The sequence below is a fragment of the Phyllobates terribilis genome, unplaced genomic scaffold (genome assembly GCF_046119375.1).
Source record: "Phyllobates terribilis strain yellow unplaced genomic scaffold, ASM4611937v1 Scaffold_382__1_contigs__length_1840546, whole genome shotgun sequence".
Classification (NCBI taxonomy): domain Eukaryota; kingdom Metazoa; phylum Chordata; class Amphibia; order Anura; family Dendrobatidae; genus Phyllobates; species Phyllobates terribilis.
The window spans coordinates 1,720,001-1,739,916 of NW_027363142.1; positions in this window are offsets into that span (position 1 = coordinate 1,720,001).

The following is a 19,916-nucleotide window of genomic DNA, read 5'->3' on the forward strand; positions in this document are numbered from 1 at the left end:
CACTTTGGGGGTACATTTGAGTTGACACATTTTGGGATGCATCCTCCAAAGTGCTTAAATACTACCTTCAATAACCCCTAAAATAATGAATCCTGTTTTTTAGGTCCCCCAAGTGATTATTTCTAGAAATCTGACACATTTTGGGGGTACATTTTAGGAGACACATTTTGGGGTGCATCCTCCAAAGTGCTAAATACTACCTTCAACAGCCCCTAAAATGCTGAATCCTGTTTTTATGTCCCCCCAAGTGATTATTTCTAGAAATCTGACACACTTTGGGGATACATTTGAGTTGACACATTTTGGGATGCATCCTCCAAAGTGCTTAAATACTACCTTCAATAACCCCTAAAATAATGAATCCTGTTTTTTAGGTCCCCCAAGTGATTATTTCTAGAAATCTGACACATTTTGGGGGTACATTTTAGGAGACACATTTTGGGGTGCATCCTCCAAAGTGCTAAATACTACCTTCAACAGCCCCTAAAATGCTGAATCCTGTTTATGTCCCCCAAGTGATTCTTTCTGCGCTACAGTCACATTTTCGGGTCCATTTGAGAAGACACATTTTTGGGGCGCAGCCACCTCAAGTAATAAATACTGCCTCCCACAGCCCTTAAAATACTAAATCCTGTTTTTTATGACCCCCCCCCATTGATTATTTGTAGAAATCTGACACATTTTGGGGGTACATTTGAGGAGACACATTTTGGGGTGCATCCTCCAAAATGCTAAATACTACATTCAACAGCCCCTAAAATGCTGAATTCTGTTTTTTATGTACCCCAAGTGATTCTTTCTGGGCTACAGTTACATTTTGGGGGACATTTTGGGGTACATTTGATAAGATACATTTTGGGGTGCAGCCACCTCAAGTACTAAAAACTGCCTCCCACGTCACCACGTCTGTATTTTTTTATCCTCTCCTGGTTTTGGCTTACAATAACTGATATGAAAAACTGACCCAAACATAGTCTGTTCTCAGTGCATTGCATTGCTCTGTTTTGCAGCCGTACGGCTTCAGGCCTCTACTTCTGTCAGCCGTAGGGCTGCCCAATGTATCTCTATAGGAAATCTGTGTATGACCGATATTTCTCTTTCTTTTTCTTTGAACACAATTATTGAAACACCTGAATGTTTTGGGGGCAGGTCAGATGCAAGTTGAGGGGTTACTTGACCCCCTCCAATTTGGGGGGGGCTTAAAGGGGGCTGGAACTTTTTTTTTTACTTATTACACTAGTTATTTATTGTGATCATTTCTGGGCTACATTCACATCTTGGGGTCCATTTGAAAAGATACATTTTTTGGGGTGCAACTACCTCAAGTAATAAATACTGCCTCCCACTGCCCCTAACTTACTGAATCCTGTTTTTTGTGTCCCCCAAGTGATTATTTTTAGAAATGACACATTTTGCGGGTACATTTGAGAAGACATTTTGGGGTGCATCCCCCAAAGTGCTAAATACTACCTTCAACATCTAAAATAATGAATCCTGTTTTTTTATGTACCACAAGTGATTCTTTCTGGGCTACAGTCACATTTTGGGGGACATTTTGGGGTACATTTGAGAAGATGCATTTTGGGGTGCAGCCACCTCAAGTACTAAAAACTGCCTCCCATGTCACCACGTCTGTATTTTTTTATCCTCTCCTGGTTTTGGCTTACAATAACTGATATGAAAAACTGACCCAAACATAGTCTGTTCTCAGTGCATTGCATTGCTCTGTTTTGCAGCCGTACGGCTTCAGGCCTCTACTTCTGTCAGCCGTAGGGCTGCCCAATGTATCTCTGTAGGAAATCTGTGTATGACCGATATTTCTCTTTCTTTTTCTTTGAACACAAATATTGAAACACCTGAATGTTTTGGGGGTAGGTCAGATGCAAGTTGAGGAGTTACTTGACCCCCTACAATTTTGGGGGGCTTAAAGGGGACTGGAATTTTTTTTTTTTTTTTTTTTTTTTTACACTAATTATTTTTAGTAAACATTTCTGGGCTACAGTCACATTTTGGGGTCCATTTGAGAAGACACATTTTGGGGTGCAGCCACCTCAAGTACTAAATACTGCCTCCCATGTCACCACTTCTGTATTTTTCATGCACTCCTGGTTTTGGCTTACAATAACAGATATGAAAAACTAAACAATAAACTAACATGTGAACTTAGCCTTACAGTGTATTTTCCCTTATATCCTGTATTTTGTTGTATATTCTAGAGTGAACAGCATGTATTGTGGAAATAAATCTGCTATGGTGTATTCTTATAAATGAACAGTAGATGGCAGTCTAGTCTGCTCTCAGTGTATGGCAATGCTGGGGGAGGGGGGCTGTGTATTTCTGTATTGAAGCTTCTCTCTCTGAGAAGACATTAAATGTTAATTAGCTGCTTGTATAGGGGGAGGTTTAAGATAAATCTGCTATAGTGTAGTTTTAAAAAGAAATAGTAGATTGCAGTATAGTCTGCTTCACATCGCCCTCCCCGGGTCCGACATACATACATCTTCACATCGTCCTCCCCGGGTCCGACATACATAGATCTTCGCATCCCCCTCCCGAGGTCCGACACAGCGCAGCATCCCCCTCCCCAGGTCCGACACACAGTGCAGCATCTCCGTCCCCAGGTCCGACACACAGCGCAGCCTCTCCCTCCCCAGGTCCAACACACAGCGCAGCATTTCCCTCCCCAGGTCCGACACAGCGCAGCATCTCCCTCCCCATGTCCGACACACAGCTCAGCACCTCCCTCCCCAGGTCCGACACACAGCGCAGCATCGCCCTCCCCAGGTCCGACATACATACAGCTTTGAATTGCCCTCCCCGGGTCCGACATACATCAAGCTTCGCATCACTATCCCCAGGTCCGACATACATACAGCTTCACATCGCCCTCCCCGGGTCCGACATACATACAGCTTCGCATCGCCCTCCCCGGGTCCGACATACATACAGCTTCGCATCGCCCTCCCCGCGTCCGACATACATACAGCTTTGCATCGCCCTCCCCGGGATCGACATACATACATCTTCACATCGCCCTCCCCGGGTCCGACATACATAGATCTTCGCTTCCTCCTCCCCAGGTCCGACACACAGCGCAGCATCTCCGTCCCCAGGTCCGACACAAAGCGCAGCCTCTCCCTCCCCAGGTCCAACACACAGCGCAGCATTTCCCTCCCCAGGTCCGACACAGTGCAGCATCTCCCTCCCCATGTCCGACACACAGCGCAGCACCTCCCTCCGCAGGTCTGACACACAGTGCAGCACCTACCTCCCCAGGTCCGACACAGCGCAGCATCTCCCTCCCCGGGTCCGACATACATACAGCTTTGCATTGCCCTCCCCGGGTCTGACATACATGCATCTTCGCATCACCATCCCCAGGTCCGACATACATACAGCTTCACATCGCCCTCCCCGGGTCCGACATACATACAGCTTCGCATCGCCCTCCCCGGGTCCGACATACATACAGCTTTGCATCGCCCTCCCCGGGTCCGACATACATACATCTTCACATCGCCCTCCCCGAGTCCAACATACATAAATCTTCGCATCTCCCTCCCCAGGTCCGACACACAGCGCAGCATTTCCCTCCCCAGGTCCGACACACAGCGCAGCATCTCCCTCCCCAGGTCCGACACACAGCGCAGCACCTCCCTCCTCAGGCCCGACACAGCGCAGCATCGCCCTCCCCTGGTCCGACATACATACAGCTTCACATCGCCCTCCCCGGGTCCGACATACATACAGCTTCACATCCCCCTCCCCAGGTCTGACACACAGTGCAGCCTCTCCCTCCCCATGTCCAACACACAGCGCAGCATTTCCCTCCCCAGGTCCGACACACAGCGCAAAATCTCCCTCCCCAGGTCCAAAATACACACAGCCAGCATCTCCCTCCCCAGGTCCTACATACATACATACAGCATCTCCCTCCCCAGGAAAGCCCTCTAGGTACATGCTAGTAATGTAATACAGCAGCACACAAAGTAAGTGAAAAAAAAAAGCCAATAGCCCATGTGGTGAAGTTTCGGTCCCATATCGTGGACCTTTAAGCAAGTACCAAGTGCAAGTGCAGAATATTTAAGGCAGCCAAATTATACAATTAATCAGCAGCAATTCTGAAATAATTGTAACAGTGCATATACAGTGTACAATAATAATGTGCATCAGGTGGAATAAAGACAATCTATACATATACACAATTACTCAATAATGTGATAAGAATAATATATCCAGCTTCCAGTAATGTGCAAAATGTATTGACGGGAGTAGAATAAAATCTACATGAAATAACGCCCAGACAGCGCAGCAACGCGTTTCTGACGCCATGTGTTCAAATATTCATTCTCATGGAGTATATATCCTTTAAATATTGAATCAATATTATCAAAGGTTAACAATTATTGGTCATAAAATAGCCTTCAGCTAAACAATTGATTTTGATAAATTTACATTAGAGTGTACATAGTGATTTGTATTTATCTATCTGTATACAGGGGGCTGTATACAGAGGGGTCTGTATATATACAATGTATATGCTTGCAAACACTGTATTAATAACAGCCCTCAGTCTCGCTTCCTCACCCCCTGCAGCGTGATGAGGTCTCATGGTGCCGCAGTGACATCAGCAGCGTGCGCACGCCACAGCCCGAGGGCTCAGGGAGCTGACTGGAGCTGCACTAACCCCGAAACTACCGGCGCACACCAACTTTCATTTGAAATAGCATCTTAAAGACACTAATAAGAATAAGTACAGGGATAACCGCCACCCCCACATGCCGGCGAAAACTCCAGTTTTGTTATGGAGTCTGGGGAAGGGAGGGGAAATTTGAAAAAAATATATATATTTATTTTTTTAAATCCTGAGCCTAGCTCCGCCCCCACGACCCACCACCCTAGGCACCGGACCTAGAGATATAGATAGATAGATAGATAGATAGATATATAGAGAGAGATATATATAGATAGAGAGATATGTTTTTTTTTTTTAAATCCCAAGCCTGGTTCCACCCCCTGTCTTAGATAATCCTCTTGGCTTCCATACGCACTATGCAGCTTTTTCTTTGATCCCTCCTGCGGTTTCTGGTGGCTCGGGGAAGAGGGCACCCCCAGCACCATGTTACATCAATGAGAAGATTCAATGGCATTTCCCTATCTCACTTTAACCTCGATTTCTCCAGAACCGTGGGTCCGATAAACAATCCAAGATATAAGTTCTGTAGACTGGACCGTCAGCTTTCCAGGGATTCATCTCCTGAGTGAGAGGCATCTTGTACTGAGAAGCAGCACCCCGAGAGCCGTGACCCCCCTCTGACCAGGCGGCCCATGTCTACTAAATGAGGTTACCCACTTTCCAGTGCTGATATCTCGGCTTGTGAAGGTCCAAGATGGCCCAAACTTGCAGTGTGTACAGAGCTCAAGTAGACCTACAAAATGAGTGGTGGCACTTGTTAATATCAAGAGTGGTTCCAGTACCAGATGTCTAAAATTGGTACCGTTTGCTCCGGTTCCGAAGGTCCAATCAAAAATCGGCGACATACACTTTGTAGCACTCGCTCTCCCCTTACAAGCAACTCCTCACATGTGTATGTATGTCATTTTCCTGAGGGGCAACACCCCAAGAAGCAAGGCACCCATACCTGGTTAATGCTAAGTGTGAGACTGTGATAGTGAGTGCCGTATTTGGCACATACTATCAAAGTCTCACACTAAAGATCTGCATCTGAAAATGCTCCTCCAACTTTGGGGGCACAGATCTCAGCCACTAAGTGAGCAGACTGCAAACGGACAGAGATGTATTTAGATAATCCTCTTGGCTTCAATATTCACTATGCAGCTTTTTGATTGAACCCTCCTGTGGTTTTTGGTGGCTCGGAGAATAGGGCACCCCCAGGACCATGTTAAGTCAATGGGAGGAATGAATGGGGTTTCCCTATCTCACTTTAACCTGGATTTTTCTGGAACCATGGGTCCAACAAACAATCCGAGATATACATTCTGTAGATTGGACCATCTCCTTTCCAGGAATTCATCTCCTGAGAGAGACACACCTTTTACCGAGGAGCAACACCCCGAGAGCCGTGATCCCCCTCTGACCATGCGGCCCATGTCTACTGATGTGGTTACCCACTTTCCAGTGCTGATATCTCGGCTTGTGAAGGTCCAAGATGGCCCAAACTTGTAGAGTGTACAGAGCTCAAGTAGACCTACACAATGAGTGGTGGCACCTGGTAATAGTCAAAGTGGTTCCAGTACCAGACATGTCTAACTTCTGTACCGCTTGCTCTGGTTCCGAAGGTCCAATCGAAAATTGGAGATATACACTTTGTAGCACTCGCTCTCCCCTTTCAAGGTACTCCTCATGTATGCCATTTCCCTGAGGAGCAGCACCCCAAGAAGCAAGGCTACCTGGTTAATGCTAAGTGTGAGACTGTGATAGTGAGTGCCGTATTTGGCACATACTATCAAAGTCTCACACTAAAGATCTGCATCTGAAAATGCTCCTCCGACTTTGGGGGCTCAGATCTCAGGCACTAAGGGAGCAGACTGCAAACGGACAGAGATGTTTATAGATAATCCTCTTGGCTTCAATATGTGCCTAGCGGAAAATACAAATTTCAAAAAGAACTTCGGCACTCCATACATGAATTCATAAGAAATATTGCATCTAGACTGATGTCACTTTACAAAATGAAGGTTTTTTGTGCATAATTTGGCCAATTCATGTGTGCCTATCAACCATTACAAGGTAACCTTCATATGATGGGTAACTACGCTAAGCTACCACTGGATATGCCACTCTTGGGCTGTAAGTCTCTATGGACAATATGTCTCTGCTTGGACTTTAAACCTACGATGTATGGGCTGGTAGAGAAAGTTAAAACCACCTGTGAATGAATAGAAGGAATTAGTGGGAGGGAAGCATGGTTAGAAAAAAGGCTATCAAACTTCTAATAGTGTGAACACTTACCTGCTGCAATGTCCCAGGAGAGGGATCCAAAAATGATTAATAGAAAAGAGAGGGGTCGCTCACTGGTCTATTCGGGTGCTCTGAAGAAAAAAGTAATCTAAATTGCAAAAAGAACTTCGGCACTAGCGGAAAATACAGGCCTGAATATATCCGTTAAATAATAGAATAAATATTATCAAATGTTAAACATTTTTGGTCATAACATAAGCTTCAGCTAAACAATTGATTTTGATAAATTTACATTAGAGTGTACATTGTGCTTTATATCTATCTATCTGTATACAGGGGGCTGTATACAGGGGGGTCGGTTCTATACAGTACAGATCAAAAGTTTGGACACACCTTCTCATTTAAAGATTTTTCTGTATTTTCATTACTAAGAAAATTGTACATTCACACTGAAGGCATCAAAACTATGAATTAACACATGTGGAATTATATACTTAACAAAAAAGTGTGAAACAACTGAAAATATGTCTTATATTCTAGGTTCTTCAAAGTAGCCACCTTTTGCTTTGATGACTCCTTTGCACATTCTTGGCATCAAAAAATTTGAAGCATCCTTTTAATGCAATGGTTTTACTTGTTTTTATTGGAATATGAATATTGTAGATTTAGACTGTGTGCACACGATAAGGAATAGTAGCGTTTTGGACGCAGCGTATTTTTACTGTGTTGTACAGTACAAGTACAGTGGATGGGATTAACAGAATCCCATGTCCACTGTGCTTCTTTTTTTACACTGCATAAAGTCACCTGCAGTGCGTGTTTTTGAGCCGCAGCATGTCAATTGGTCTTGCGGCAATGCAAAAAACGCATGTATATCATAAATAAAGAAATAATTTAAAAAAATTATGTGGGGTCCTCCCTATTTTTGATAACCAGCCCAAGTAAAGCAGACAGGTGCAGGTTTATAATACCAAGCTGGAAAGGTCCATGAATATTGACCCCCTCCCTGCCTAAGCCCGCAGTCGCCCCAGAATTGGCCCATCTATGAGATGGGCCAATTCAGGCACTTTGCCCGACTCTTCCCGATTGCCCTTGTATGGTTTCAAACGAGGGAATAGTTTATGGGGTTGATGTCAGCTTCATAATGTCAGCTGGCATCAAGCCATGGTGTTAAGAAGTAATTTTTCTCCTTGCGGAGAGCGACATGATAGAAGGAATTAGTGGGAGGGAAGCATGGTTAGAAAAAAGGCTATCAAACTTCTAATAGTGTGAACACTTACCTGCTGCAATGTCCCAGGAGAGGGATCCAAAAATGATTAATAGAAAAGAGAGGGGTCGCTCACTGGTCTATTCGGGTGCTCTGAAGAAAAAAGTAATCTAAATTGCAAAAAGAACTTCGGCACTAGCGGAAAATACAGGCCTGAATATATCCGTTAAATAATAGAATAAATATTATCAAATGTTAAACATTTTTGGTCATAACATAAGCTTCAGCTAAACAATTGATTTTGATAAATTTACATTAGAGTGTACATTGTGCTTTATATCTATCTATCTGTATACAGGGGGCTGTATACAGGGGGGTCGGTTCTATACAGTACAGATCAAAAGTTTGGACACACCTTCTCATTTAAAGATTTTCTAGGTTTTCTATATTTACATTAGAGTGTACATTAGAGTGTATATTTACATTAGAGTGTACATTGTGCTTTATATCTATCTATCTGTATACAGATAGAGCACGTCAAGGTTAGGAGACTTTTTAAGCCGCAATGCTCCTCTGGGAAATATGCAAATTGTCTCTTCAGAAAGGAAGAGAACTAGAACTCTAGCACCACCTATTGCAAATAGCAATCCTAAAAGTCAATATTGACCTTTTAACGATGCTTATCACATGACTTAGGATAAAAGCCAAGACCAGAAACTCAGTTTGCCGACACTGTGTTTTGGGGTACTGCCCCTTGTCGGAACAAAGTGTGAGTTCTGGTTTGGCTGGGTGAGAGGCATCAGACCGTTATCTAAGAAGTAACGTTTCTCGTTGCGGAGAGCGACATGCTAAGCATGTCAAAGTGAGGAGACTTTTCAAACCGCAATGTTTTTCTGGGAATTATGCAAATTGTCTCTTCAGAGAGGAATAGAGCCAGAACTGTAGTGCCACCTATTGGAAGTATCAATCTTAAAAGTCAATATTGACCCTTTAACGAGCCTTATCACATGACTTAGGATAAAATCCAAGACCAGAAGCTCACTTTGCTGACAGTGTTTGCCAGAAGAGCATTGCTCCTTGTGCTATGAGTACAGTTTTTTCTTTTTTACCGTTTGATAGAAGGCACCCAAGTGCCGCTAAGTGTGTGTAGAAATACGAATACCACTATAAAATACTAAAGGCAGATTAGGGACAAAGTTTTTTATATACCCCTAGGCGTTTTTAATCAAATATGAAATAAAGGCTAAGTTTCATGACTTGTTAGAGAGGGGTCTCTTTTGCGGTTCTCCCCATTTTGTAAATACATTATCAATATACCCCTTCCAGGCCATTGTTTTCCTCACAATTTGTTATATATTACTAACCCAGTAATAAAAAAAACACACACAGGATAAAATAGTTTATTTTAGAAAACACTCCCCCACACTTCACTCACCAACTTATTAAAAAGCAAAAAAAACACCCTAAAGATCTGGCTTAATCTAGCAAATCAGGAGTAGCCCAAAAATGGGAACCTGAAAGACATAAAAACAGTTAAATAAAAACAAGAAACACTCCCTAATTCACCAATTTATTATTAAGTAATAATTAATGATGGGCGAGCACCAAAATGCTCGGGTGCTCATTGCTCGGGTCGAGCAAATTGGAATGCTCAGGTGCTCGATCCGAGCAACGAGCCCAATGTAAGTCTATGGGAAAGTCGAGCATTTTTCAGGCCGCTCCCTCAGCGGTCTTCAGAGGGACTATGTGAGAACGAAGTTCCAAAAGCCCTAAAATTATCCGAAGGTAAAAAGGTAGAAAGGGTCCACAGAATTGGTCCTCCACCCTCTGTCTCTGGAGCCCACAATACTACCAGGCCAAGACAGGTCATTATGAAATTTTTGGATTTCAATGATAAAGCTGACATTATCCGAGCTTACAAACAATTAAACCACCCATTGATCATTCAAGGCCATAAAATCCTGCTTTTCGAAGACTACTCAATTGAAGTAACCAGGAAAAGGAAGTCCTTCAGTGCTTTATGCACCAGACTGCGCAAAGAAAAAATCCGCTTTCAACTGCGCTACCCGGCTACTCTTCGCCTGAAAGACACTGATGGCTCTTTCCGGGAATTTATCTCACCTGATAAGGCAGACTCTTTTGTCAACAGTCTCCTGGGCCCAGTCCTGAACAGACCCTCCAGGTGAAAACTTCCTCTAGTTCACAGTCACCTAGGAGACCCACGAAACAAGGAGACCAGAGCTATAACAATCGTTGATTTAATGAGTTTCTCCTTTTATACGCCTGGTGGCCCTGGAGTGAAAGTCTTTTATGAAGGCAATTGTTTGAGAAAATTCTGATAAATTACCTTAATTAAGGGGGGAGTTAGGTTTGAATTTGAATCTAAATTTAAATGTAATCTGTTATATTGCACACATGGTCGGGCAGAAGTGAAGCCCAGGAGATAGTCTTTTCCCTAGCGAGCAGTTAAAAATGTTTACGCTCTTGCTAGGTCAGTTCTTTAAAACTTTTGTATATTGTTTTTTTGGGTTTGTTTCACATGTTCGAGCTTTGCTCGTTAGTACGTAATCTAACTACATGTCATCATTATTTTGTAAGTTGTTCACCAAACATGTCTATCTTTACAGTCTTTGAATATGTATATCGTATCTTGGAATGTTAAAGGTTTGCGCTCTCCCCAAAAATGGATGAAAGTCCTTAGACATTTAAAACGTTTAAAGCCTGACATAGCCCTTCTACAAGAAACACATTTGCCTGAAGCAGATTTCCCCCGGATGAAAAAATTATGGGTTGGGGGTATCTATGGTTCACCGTCCGTAGATAGAAAGGCTGGAGTCTTAATCCTTATTAATAAGCAGTTTATACACCAGGTCATAAGTCAGCAGCAGGATGGAGAAGGGAGGTTGATTCAATTAACATTATCTACGTCTTGTGGAACCTTATCTACAATGTATATGCGCCTAACGTAGGCAACAAACCTTTTTTTAAACAATTGGAGACTAGACTCTTATTTGACTCCAACCCTAACAAAATAATAGGTGGAGACTTTAACTCGGTGGTTTCAGTTCATGAGAATAGGAAAAACACTACTGGTACTCTGCAATCGGTTACCTCGCATGACAAAGCACTAGCACCTTTTTTGTCTAGCTGCCAATTAATTGATTCTTGGAGGTTTTTGAACCCCAGTAATAGGGAATATACGCGCTTCTAACACGCCAACGACTCTTGGTCTCGTATTGACTACTTTTTTGTATCTTCTCCTCTGTTGGCTAAATTGATGATATTGTTATTTCTGATCATTCTTCAGTGAGCTTGGAACTATCAAAGGATTTCCCTCGGGGCCCTGACTTCTTGTGGAGATTTCCAGATTACTTTTGCAAAGACGACTCATTTATTTCCTCTCTCAAGATATGGTGGAGCGAATTCTTATCTGATAATTCGGCACACCAAGATAACCCCACATTATTGTGGGAATCGGCCAAGGCGGTACTGAGAGGAAAAATTTTGGCGTATACTTTTTCTCTCAAAAAAGGGTTATGAAAAAATATAGTGAACTGTCCTCTGAACTGAAACAAGCCTACACTACATTTCTTCTTGATCCTTCCCCTCTTAATAAAACACATTGGTCTCAAAAACAATCTGAATTCATCCAATATGCAGATATGAGAGAAAAATTCCATTTATCTCAAACAGAAGCATTCTTTTATAGGTTTGGTAACAAATCGGGGAGGATGATGGCAAATTTAGCTAAAGGTATGAGAAAGCCACAGGGAATATTTCAATTAAGAAATATTAATGGGGTTATTCACACTTACCCTAAATCAATTAATGAGATTTTAGGCTCATTCTATAAGGACCTATACAAAAAAACAAAACAAACCTTGCCCCTCTCTGATACACTCTTGGATAAGGTCAAATTACCTTTTTTTTCGGAGGAACATAAATCTATATTAAATAAACCTATTTCATTGGAGGAGATTACCACTACAATTAAAAATTTGAAACCAAACAAAGCCCCTGGACCTGATGGATACACTTCTGACTTCTTTAAATCCTTAACGGAAGAGGTGTCCCCGTTGTTAGTACCGATCTTCAACAAAATAATTTGTGGCAATCCCATTTTCCCTTCCGCAAATATGACTTATGTCAAATTATTACTAAAGCCAGACAAAGATCCATTATCCCCCAATTCATACAGACCGATTTCACTTATAAATATCGACATTAAGCTTTTATCTAAAATAATGGCTGATAGACTGGCCTCCATTCTACCCCACCTTATATCCCATGTACAAGCAGGCTTTGTTAAAGGTCGCTCAGCCACGCTAAATATTAGGAAAGTATTATTGGCGCTCGATAAAATCCACTCTACTCCTGATCTAAAGGGATCCACAGCAATTATCTCCCTTGACGCCGAAAAAGCCTTTGATAATATAAGTTGAGATTGGTTATACATGGTTTTAACGAAGATGTCATTGTCAGGCCCCTTTTTTAATTACATTCGTAATTTATACACGTCTCCAAAAGCCCAGGTGTGTACCCCAGGTTTTTTATCCTCTCCCTTCCCTCTTGAAAAGGGAATGAGACAAGGATGTCCTTTATCCCCTTACTTTTTAATCTGGCACTAGAGCCCTTAGTCCGTATTTTGTCAGACCCTAAAACTTTTTCAGGCATCCAATTTAACAAAAAATCAATTCAGGCTGCTTTTTTTGCAGACAACATCATTTTGTTCATGTCAGATCCCTTTCTACATTTACCTCTGGTGTTGGATCTACTTAAAAATGTTGGCTCATATTCTGGATTCAAAATAAACACAAAAAAATGTGAATTGCTACCATTAACTGAAAAGGGTATGAAACACTACCCAAAAAAATCTTTCTATGATATTAATATAGCTACATCACATATCACGTATTTGGGCATAAAAATAGGCCGGTTGCCATCTTCTTTATATACATTAAATTATCCCCCCCTCATCAAAAAAATTACTGATCAATTGAAATCGTGGCAGGATTTGCCCTTGTCTTTTTTAGGTAGGGCGCATCTCGTTAAGATGATAAGTACTTCTAAAATTATGTATCAACTCCAAACTCTGCCATTACTGCTGAAACACTCTGACGTAATCACACTTAATAAGGCCTTTAGTCATTTTATATGGAGAGGAAAACGTCCTAGGATTAGCCTTGACAAACTTATGTCGTCCAAGGATGATGGAGGCATCAATTTTCCAAGTATCAGGAATTATAACCTTGCTTGCCTTTTTCGCTACATAATTGACTGGCTCCACAAAAGACATACATGCTCTGATTACTCTTTGGAATCAGACTATGCTTACCCCTTTAATTTAACTGCACTTCTACACTCTCGCTACTCTTCTGTACCCCCAGCAATCAAAAGATCAGTAACTTTTAAAGACACCATTTCCGCTTGGAAAGCAGTTAGAAAAAATTATGGCCTTTGTTTCAGAATTTCTAAGCACTTGCCGCTATGGCGGAATCCGGAATTTCCACAGGGCAGTGAAAATAAATTATTTTTTAAATGGCAGCAAGCAGGTATACATAACATATCTCACCTACTTCACCCAAACGGTCGGAGATGGTTGACGTTCCCAGAATGTATAGATAAATATGATCTACCCTTACAGCATGGCCTCCAATTTGAACAAATTAGATTATCCATTATGTCAAACTTAAAGGATGTCACCTTCGAGACCTTTCAAAACTAACTAGATATAATTTTACTATATCCAACTGGTACTCCCTCAATTTCTAGTCTTTACTCGGCTATGAAATCTAATTTATTAAAGATACACCCAGACATTTTCTTTAAATATTGGAAGCAGCAACTTGATGACATTGAAATCCCTACTAAGATCAGATTAGGCTGGAATATATTTAGAAAATACATTATAAACGAATCATGGAGAGAGACTCAGAATAAAATAATACACGGGGCCATTTACGCTTTTAATATACCGAAAAAAGATACCTTGTCAAATAGGATGATTGCATGCCCTAAATGTCATCACCCATACTCTGATCTTATGCACGGCCTATGGTCCTGCCCTGATTCAACAGTATACTGGAATCAAGTCTCAGATGTGATAAAGACTATATGGGGCCCAGGATACACTCTCTCTCCATATGTAGCCATACTACATCATTGGAATAACCCAGAAAATCCTGACCAAAAATCAAAAGGCCCCCCAAAACTACTTCATACTCTATTCTTGCTGGCAAAAAAAGTTACTTAAACATTGGCTGGATCCTATCATTCCCCCTATAGCAGAGCTAATAATCCAAATGAAACATTTTATGGGAGTATAGCAATTAGATACCCTTTGTAACAAAGAACAGCAAGCTGGCAAATTTCTATCAAAATGGAAGCAGTTTATTATAACATGTTGTTCTCTGTCTGAAAAGAATAAAATTGTCAAACCATTTACTTCTACAGAATGGTATATTCTGGAGGATCTAAATAATAACCTAGGACTCTTACGTGTTAACTAAAGCAGGGGAGATAATCATCACAATTTATCGTTATTTAATTAATTAATTCCATTGACTGTAGATGACTGTAACTTGCTAATACTTAGTTTAGATGTCTATTTGTTAAGCCAGCTAACCGGAACTTATTCATTATTCATTGTGCATGATCTGTGTACAGGTTCCTTATTATGTGCATCCTGGCTTTGATTTATTTGTTTTATATGTCTTTCTATGATTTGTTCTGTTGAAAAAAACAAATACAAATGATGTTTGAAAAAGGTTGATGTATCTGATAGGGACGCCACTGTCACAGTTCCTCCTTTGGTGGAAGACGGCGAATATGAAATTTCTCGTATCTTGAATTCTAGATGGCATAGAAGGAGATTACAGTATCTTGTCTCCTGGAAGGGTTTTGGTCCCGAAGATAACTCCTGGGTAAGGACGGATGATGTCTCTGCTCCTAGGCTTGTTAAAGCTTTCCACAGGAGGTTTCCGGATAGGCCTGGGCCTGGAGGATCCGGAGGATCCACATAAAAGAGGGGGTACTGTTAGAACCCTCCTGTTTGTTTTTTCCATCTTGTGTTTTGCGGTCACGTGACCATGCCTTTATATTCCAGCTCCGCCCTTCTGGCTGTACTGAACTTCAGTGTTTGACTGTTTCTCTAGCCTGGTGCTTCGGTGCCCTTCTCTGTCAGTTCGCTTGGTCCTTCTGGGACCTCTTGTACCTTTTGTCAGTTTGTGTTTTTGTGTTCTGCAACAACTTCTCTGTTTAGGAGGTGTCCCATTTTTTGTCACAGTCCTTAGTTCTTTTAGGGACCCCTCCCTTAATGCTATAGACTAGCCGAGGACTAAGGCGGGTCTGTTCGCTAGGAACAGGCAGCCTGCTACATCGTAGCGATTCAGCTTAGTCTTAATGTAGGGACAGCTTTCCCCTATCTTTCCTTAGTACATGTTGCAGATCATAACACTTTATTTCTAATTGGGATATTGGTTGGTTTAATATATTTTATCTTCTGATATTTTGGGTAGCTTTATACTTTCTAAAAATTGATTGATCAGTTGGGCATTAGGTTGTGGTATTGTATTGTTTTTTTTTGTAAATTGTAGAGGGTTGAGTAATAATTTGCGAAGGTATTGGAAATCTCTTTAGGATTGTATATTTTCTCATTTTGGTCGTTATGTATATACGGTAACCTTTGTTTGGTCATTTTAGCTTTGACTTTGTTCGCTTGTATTTTACCTGCTCTGTTTCCCTGCCAATAGTATTTAGCTTTGCTTTTCCGTAGGTTATGCCCGTATTTATGTTGGAGCAATTGATATAAATCGTATCTTAATTTTTGTAATTTTTGGAGAGTTGTGTTTACGGGGCTGTTTTTATGCATTTCTTCTAGTGAGGCTTTGTTTTGGTTGATTTCCTCTATTTGGCATATTCTTTCTTTTTTGTTTTGGGATGCTATTTGAATTAGTTTTCCTCTAATATAAGCCTCATGAGCATACCATACTGTTGATGCGGACACGTTGGGTGTATTATTAATTATAAAATATTCTTTCAAGGTCTCCTGCAGTTGGGGCCTAATTTTATGTGTTGCGATTAGGTAATTATTTACTCTCCATGGGGAGTATGTCGTGTAGTTGTATCCCTCTTTAATGTGTTACGAGATGGGCATGGTCTGACCATGTGATGTTACCTATCGTGGCTTTTGGATGTCATGTAATAACCATTTATCTGTAAGAATTAGGTCGATTCTTGAGTAGCCTTTGTGTGAATGTGAATAGAACGTGTAATCACGTACGGAGGTGTGCAAAACTCTCCAAACATTGTAGAGTTCTTCTGCCAAGAGAGTCTGAGAAAGAGAACAAGCTTTTTCTTTTTTTGAGGATGTACAGATTTGTCTATGCCTGGCATGGGGTGATATTAAAATCCCTGCGCACCAGGAGGGCTCTTTTTTTTGCATCTGTTATTACCGCTAAAGTTTCCTTAACAAATGAAATCTGCTTGGAATTAGGGGCATATTTGGAGGTGATCTTGTAAGTTTTGTTATTTCTTCTGCATACTAAGATGATGTATCTGCCTTCATTGTCTACAATGCTGTTGATCAATTGGAAGGCGACGGTGTTTTTTATCACTATTACTACTCCCATTTTTTACCAATTGCGTGAGAGTGAAACACATTGGGAAGTTTCTGTTCTGCAACCTGTGTGCGTCAACACTGTTTAAGTGAGTTTCTTGAACACACAGTACGTCGGCTTTAAGAGCCCGGGCCTCTCTCCATAGGAGAGATCTTTTAACCCCTTTATGACCTGGGGCATACTAGTTCGCCCCAGGTCATCATACCCGGTTCAGCACGGGCTCCGGCGCTCAGCCTGCACTGAACCAGTGATTTATACAACTGACATGTGCTCGCAACAACCGCGGGTGGAATCGCGATCCACCCCCAGCTGTTAACCAGTTAAATGTCGCTGTCAATCTCGGCATTAGCCCCGCCCATCGGTGTTCCCATCACATGATCGCGGGTCACCGATGGGTTGGCATGACAACCCGCGGTCTGCAGCAGACCCCAGTGGTTGTCATGTCCTGATTGCTATGAGCGCCGCCGGCCAGTGGTTGATGCTCATAGCAAGTGAACAATTCTGCTGCATATAGGCGATCTGCTCATCTCCTGTATGCAGCAAAGCCGATCTAACCCAAAATAGTATCAATAAAAACGTCAGCTCGACGCGCAAAAAATAAGCCATCACCTGGCCCTAGATTCCGAAAAATGGAGGGTCTCGGAAATGGCGTGTTTTTTTTCTATAAGTAAACTTTGGATTTTTTTTTCACCACTTAAATAAAAAGAACCTATACAAGTGTGGTATCTACGAACTCTTAATAGCACAGAGAATAATAATAGCAGGTCAGTTTTAGTATTCAGTGAATGTGGTAAAAAAAAAAACATTTTGTTTTGCTATTTCACCGCACTTGGAATTCTTTCCTCGTTTTCTAGTACATGATATGGTAAGAACCAGTGATGTCGTTCAAAAGTACAACTTGTCCCGCAAAAAATAAGCCCTCACATGACCATATTGAGCGAAAAATATAAAAGTTATGGCTCTGGGAAGAAGGGGAGCAAAAAATTAAAACGGAAAATTGCAAGGTCATTAAGGGGTTAAACAGACTATTTAACCCTTTCACATTGATATTGGAAATGTGAAGTACCATATACAAAATACAGACAAAATCTATATGTCACCACTAGACAGTTAGGGAAGAATGGGGAAATAACAAAATACAAATCTCAAAAGATATAAATAACTATAACAGTTCCAAGAATAGAGTCCGGTTCTAAGTGAACCTACTGGACATGCCGCGCTATCCGGTATACAAGGGGAAGTGAGAATGAAAAAATATTTTTCTCGTGCTACCGCAGAGTATTGGAAAAAATAGTTGTATGATCTGCTCAAAAAAAATAATAAAAGATCTAGGTAGAGCAACTAAATTGAGGGTACAACGGTTAGGAAAGTAAGCTTGCTGCTTGTTCAGATCCACTCCTTCCTCAACATCGGCGGTTTCTTATTCTTTATTAGAGAACTTGTCCCTTCTTCCACAGTCGCCAGCGACCACTTCTGCATCAGAGTCATTCCCTGCCGAGGAGATGTCAGGACATGTGTGACTCCTTTCTTAGTCATGATCAGCTTCCAGGGTAGCCCCACTTGTACACGATCTCGTTGTCTTGCAGGATTTTGGTCGCTGTAGAAAACTCGCACCTCCTGTTCAGGGTGGCAGCAGACAGATCAGTGAACATCATGATGCTCCTGAACCTGTCCGGAAGCTCTGGATTTCCCGCCGCGTCTTTGGTTATGGCTTCTTTAAAGTGGAAAAAGTGAAGCCGGGCAATTACATCTCTGGGTGCAGAGGTGGGGGCACTTTTGGGTTTGGGGATCCTGTGCGCCCTGTCTATTAGAAGGTCCCGCTGATCCTTCTCAAGGATTAATGCAGTAAAAAAGTCCGTTAGGAACTCCTTCAGTGCGTCTGCAGCAATACTCTCCGGTATCCCTCTAAAATGTAGATTGTTGCGTCTGAAGCAGTTCTCCATATCCGCCAACTTTAATCTCCGTGCATTAATCTCCTCATCTGCCTCATTATTAGCGTCAACCAGATTATTATGAGCAGTAGTGAACTCCTCCTTAGTATGTGCTTTTCTATCTCCAATGTGCACAATGTCTTTCTGTAATGCAGTGAAGGTGGAGGTAATATCACTGTGTATGCCCTGTTTAAGATCCCCTAAAAGTGACTTCAGTGTGGTCTCTGTAATGGGGGCAGAGCTGTGCCATGTGTCAGGTGCATTTGATACTTGCTGTTTGGTGTCTGGAGGTCTCTGGGCTGCAGGATGGCGATCCACATGGGTCCTCTGTCAGGGGGCGATGTTCCTGTGCTTTTCTCGGACTATAACCGCTCTTTATTAGGTGAGGTCTGACCCGATAGCAGAGAATCAGACCTCATGGAGCGTTCTGCACCGCCTCTGGCTGCATGATGAGTTCTACGGCAGCCATCTTGGATTTTACAGGGTGTCGGCACAAAGACCGAGATCCTGCCCTGTGCCACATCTCTGCTTTTTGTGGTGCGCCCCATGGTCGCCCAAAGTGTACCGGAGCTTGTGCTGCACGATATTAAGGTAGTCCTCTACTTTTTTTTGCGCTGTGAGCCGCTATTCGACGGTGGAAGCTCGGAGCTGGGTCTATGTGCGGCCGCTCAGCTCCTCATCTGGACACACCCCCTAAATAACATTTCCCACATGTCTACTTTACATCAGCACAATTTTGGAACCAACATTTTTTAAAAATGGGTTAAAATGGGTTAAAAATTGACCAGCGACTTTGAGGGGCCTTTATGACAGAAAATACCCAAAAGTGACACCATTCTAAAAACTGCAACCTTCAAGGTGCTCAAAACCACATTCAAGAAGTTTATTAACCTTCCAGGTGCTTCACAGGATTTTTTGGAATGTGGAAGAAAACAATGAACATTTACCTTTCTTTTTTCACAAAAATGTTACATTAGACCCAAATTTTCTTATTTTCACTCACAAGGGTTTTCAACAGGAAAAAATGAACCACAACATTTGTTGTGCATTTTCTCCTGAAGAAGCTGATACCCCATATGTGGGGGAAAACCACTGTTTGGGCATATGGCAGGGCTCAGAAGGGAAGGAGCGCCATTTGATTTTTTGAATGTAAAATTTGCTTGAATAATTTGCGGATGCCATGTCGAGTTTGGAGAGTCACTGATGTGCCTAAACAGTGGAAACCCCCACAAGTGACC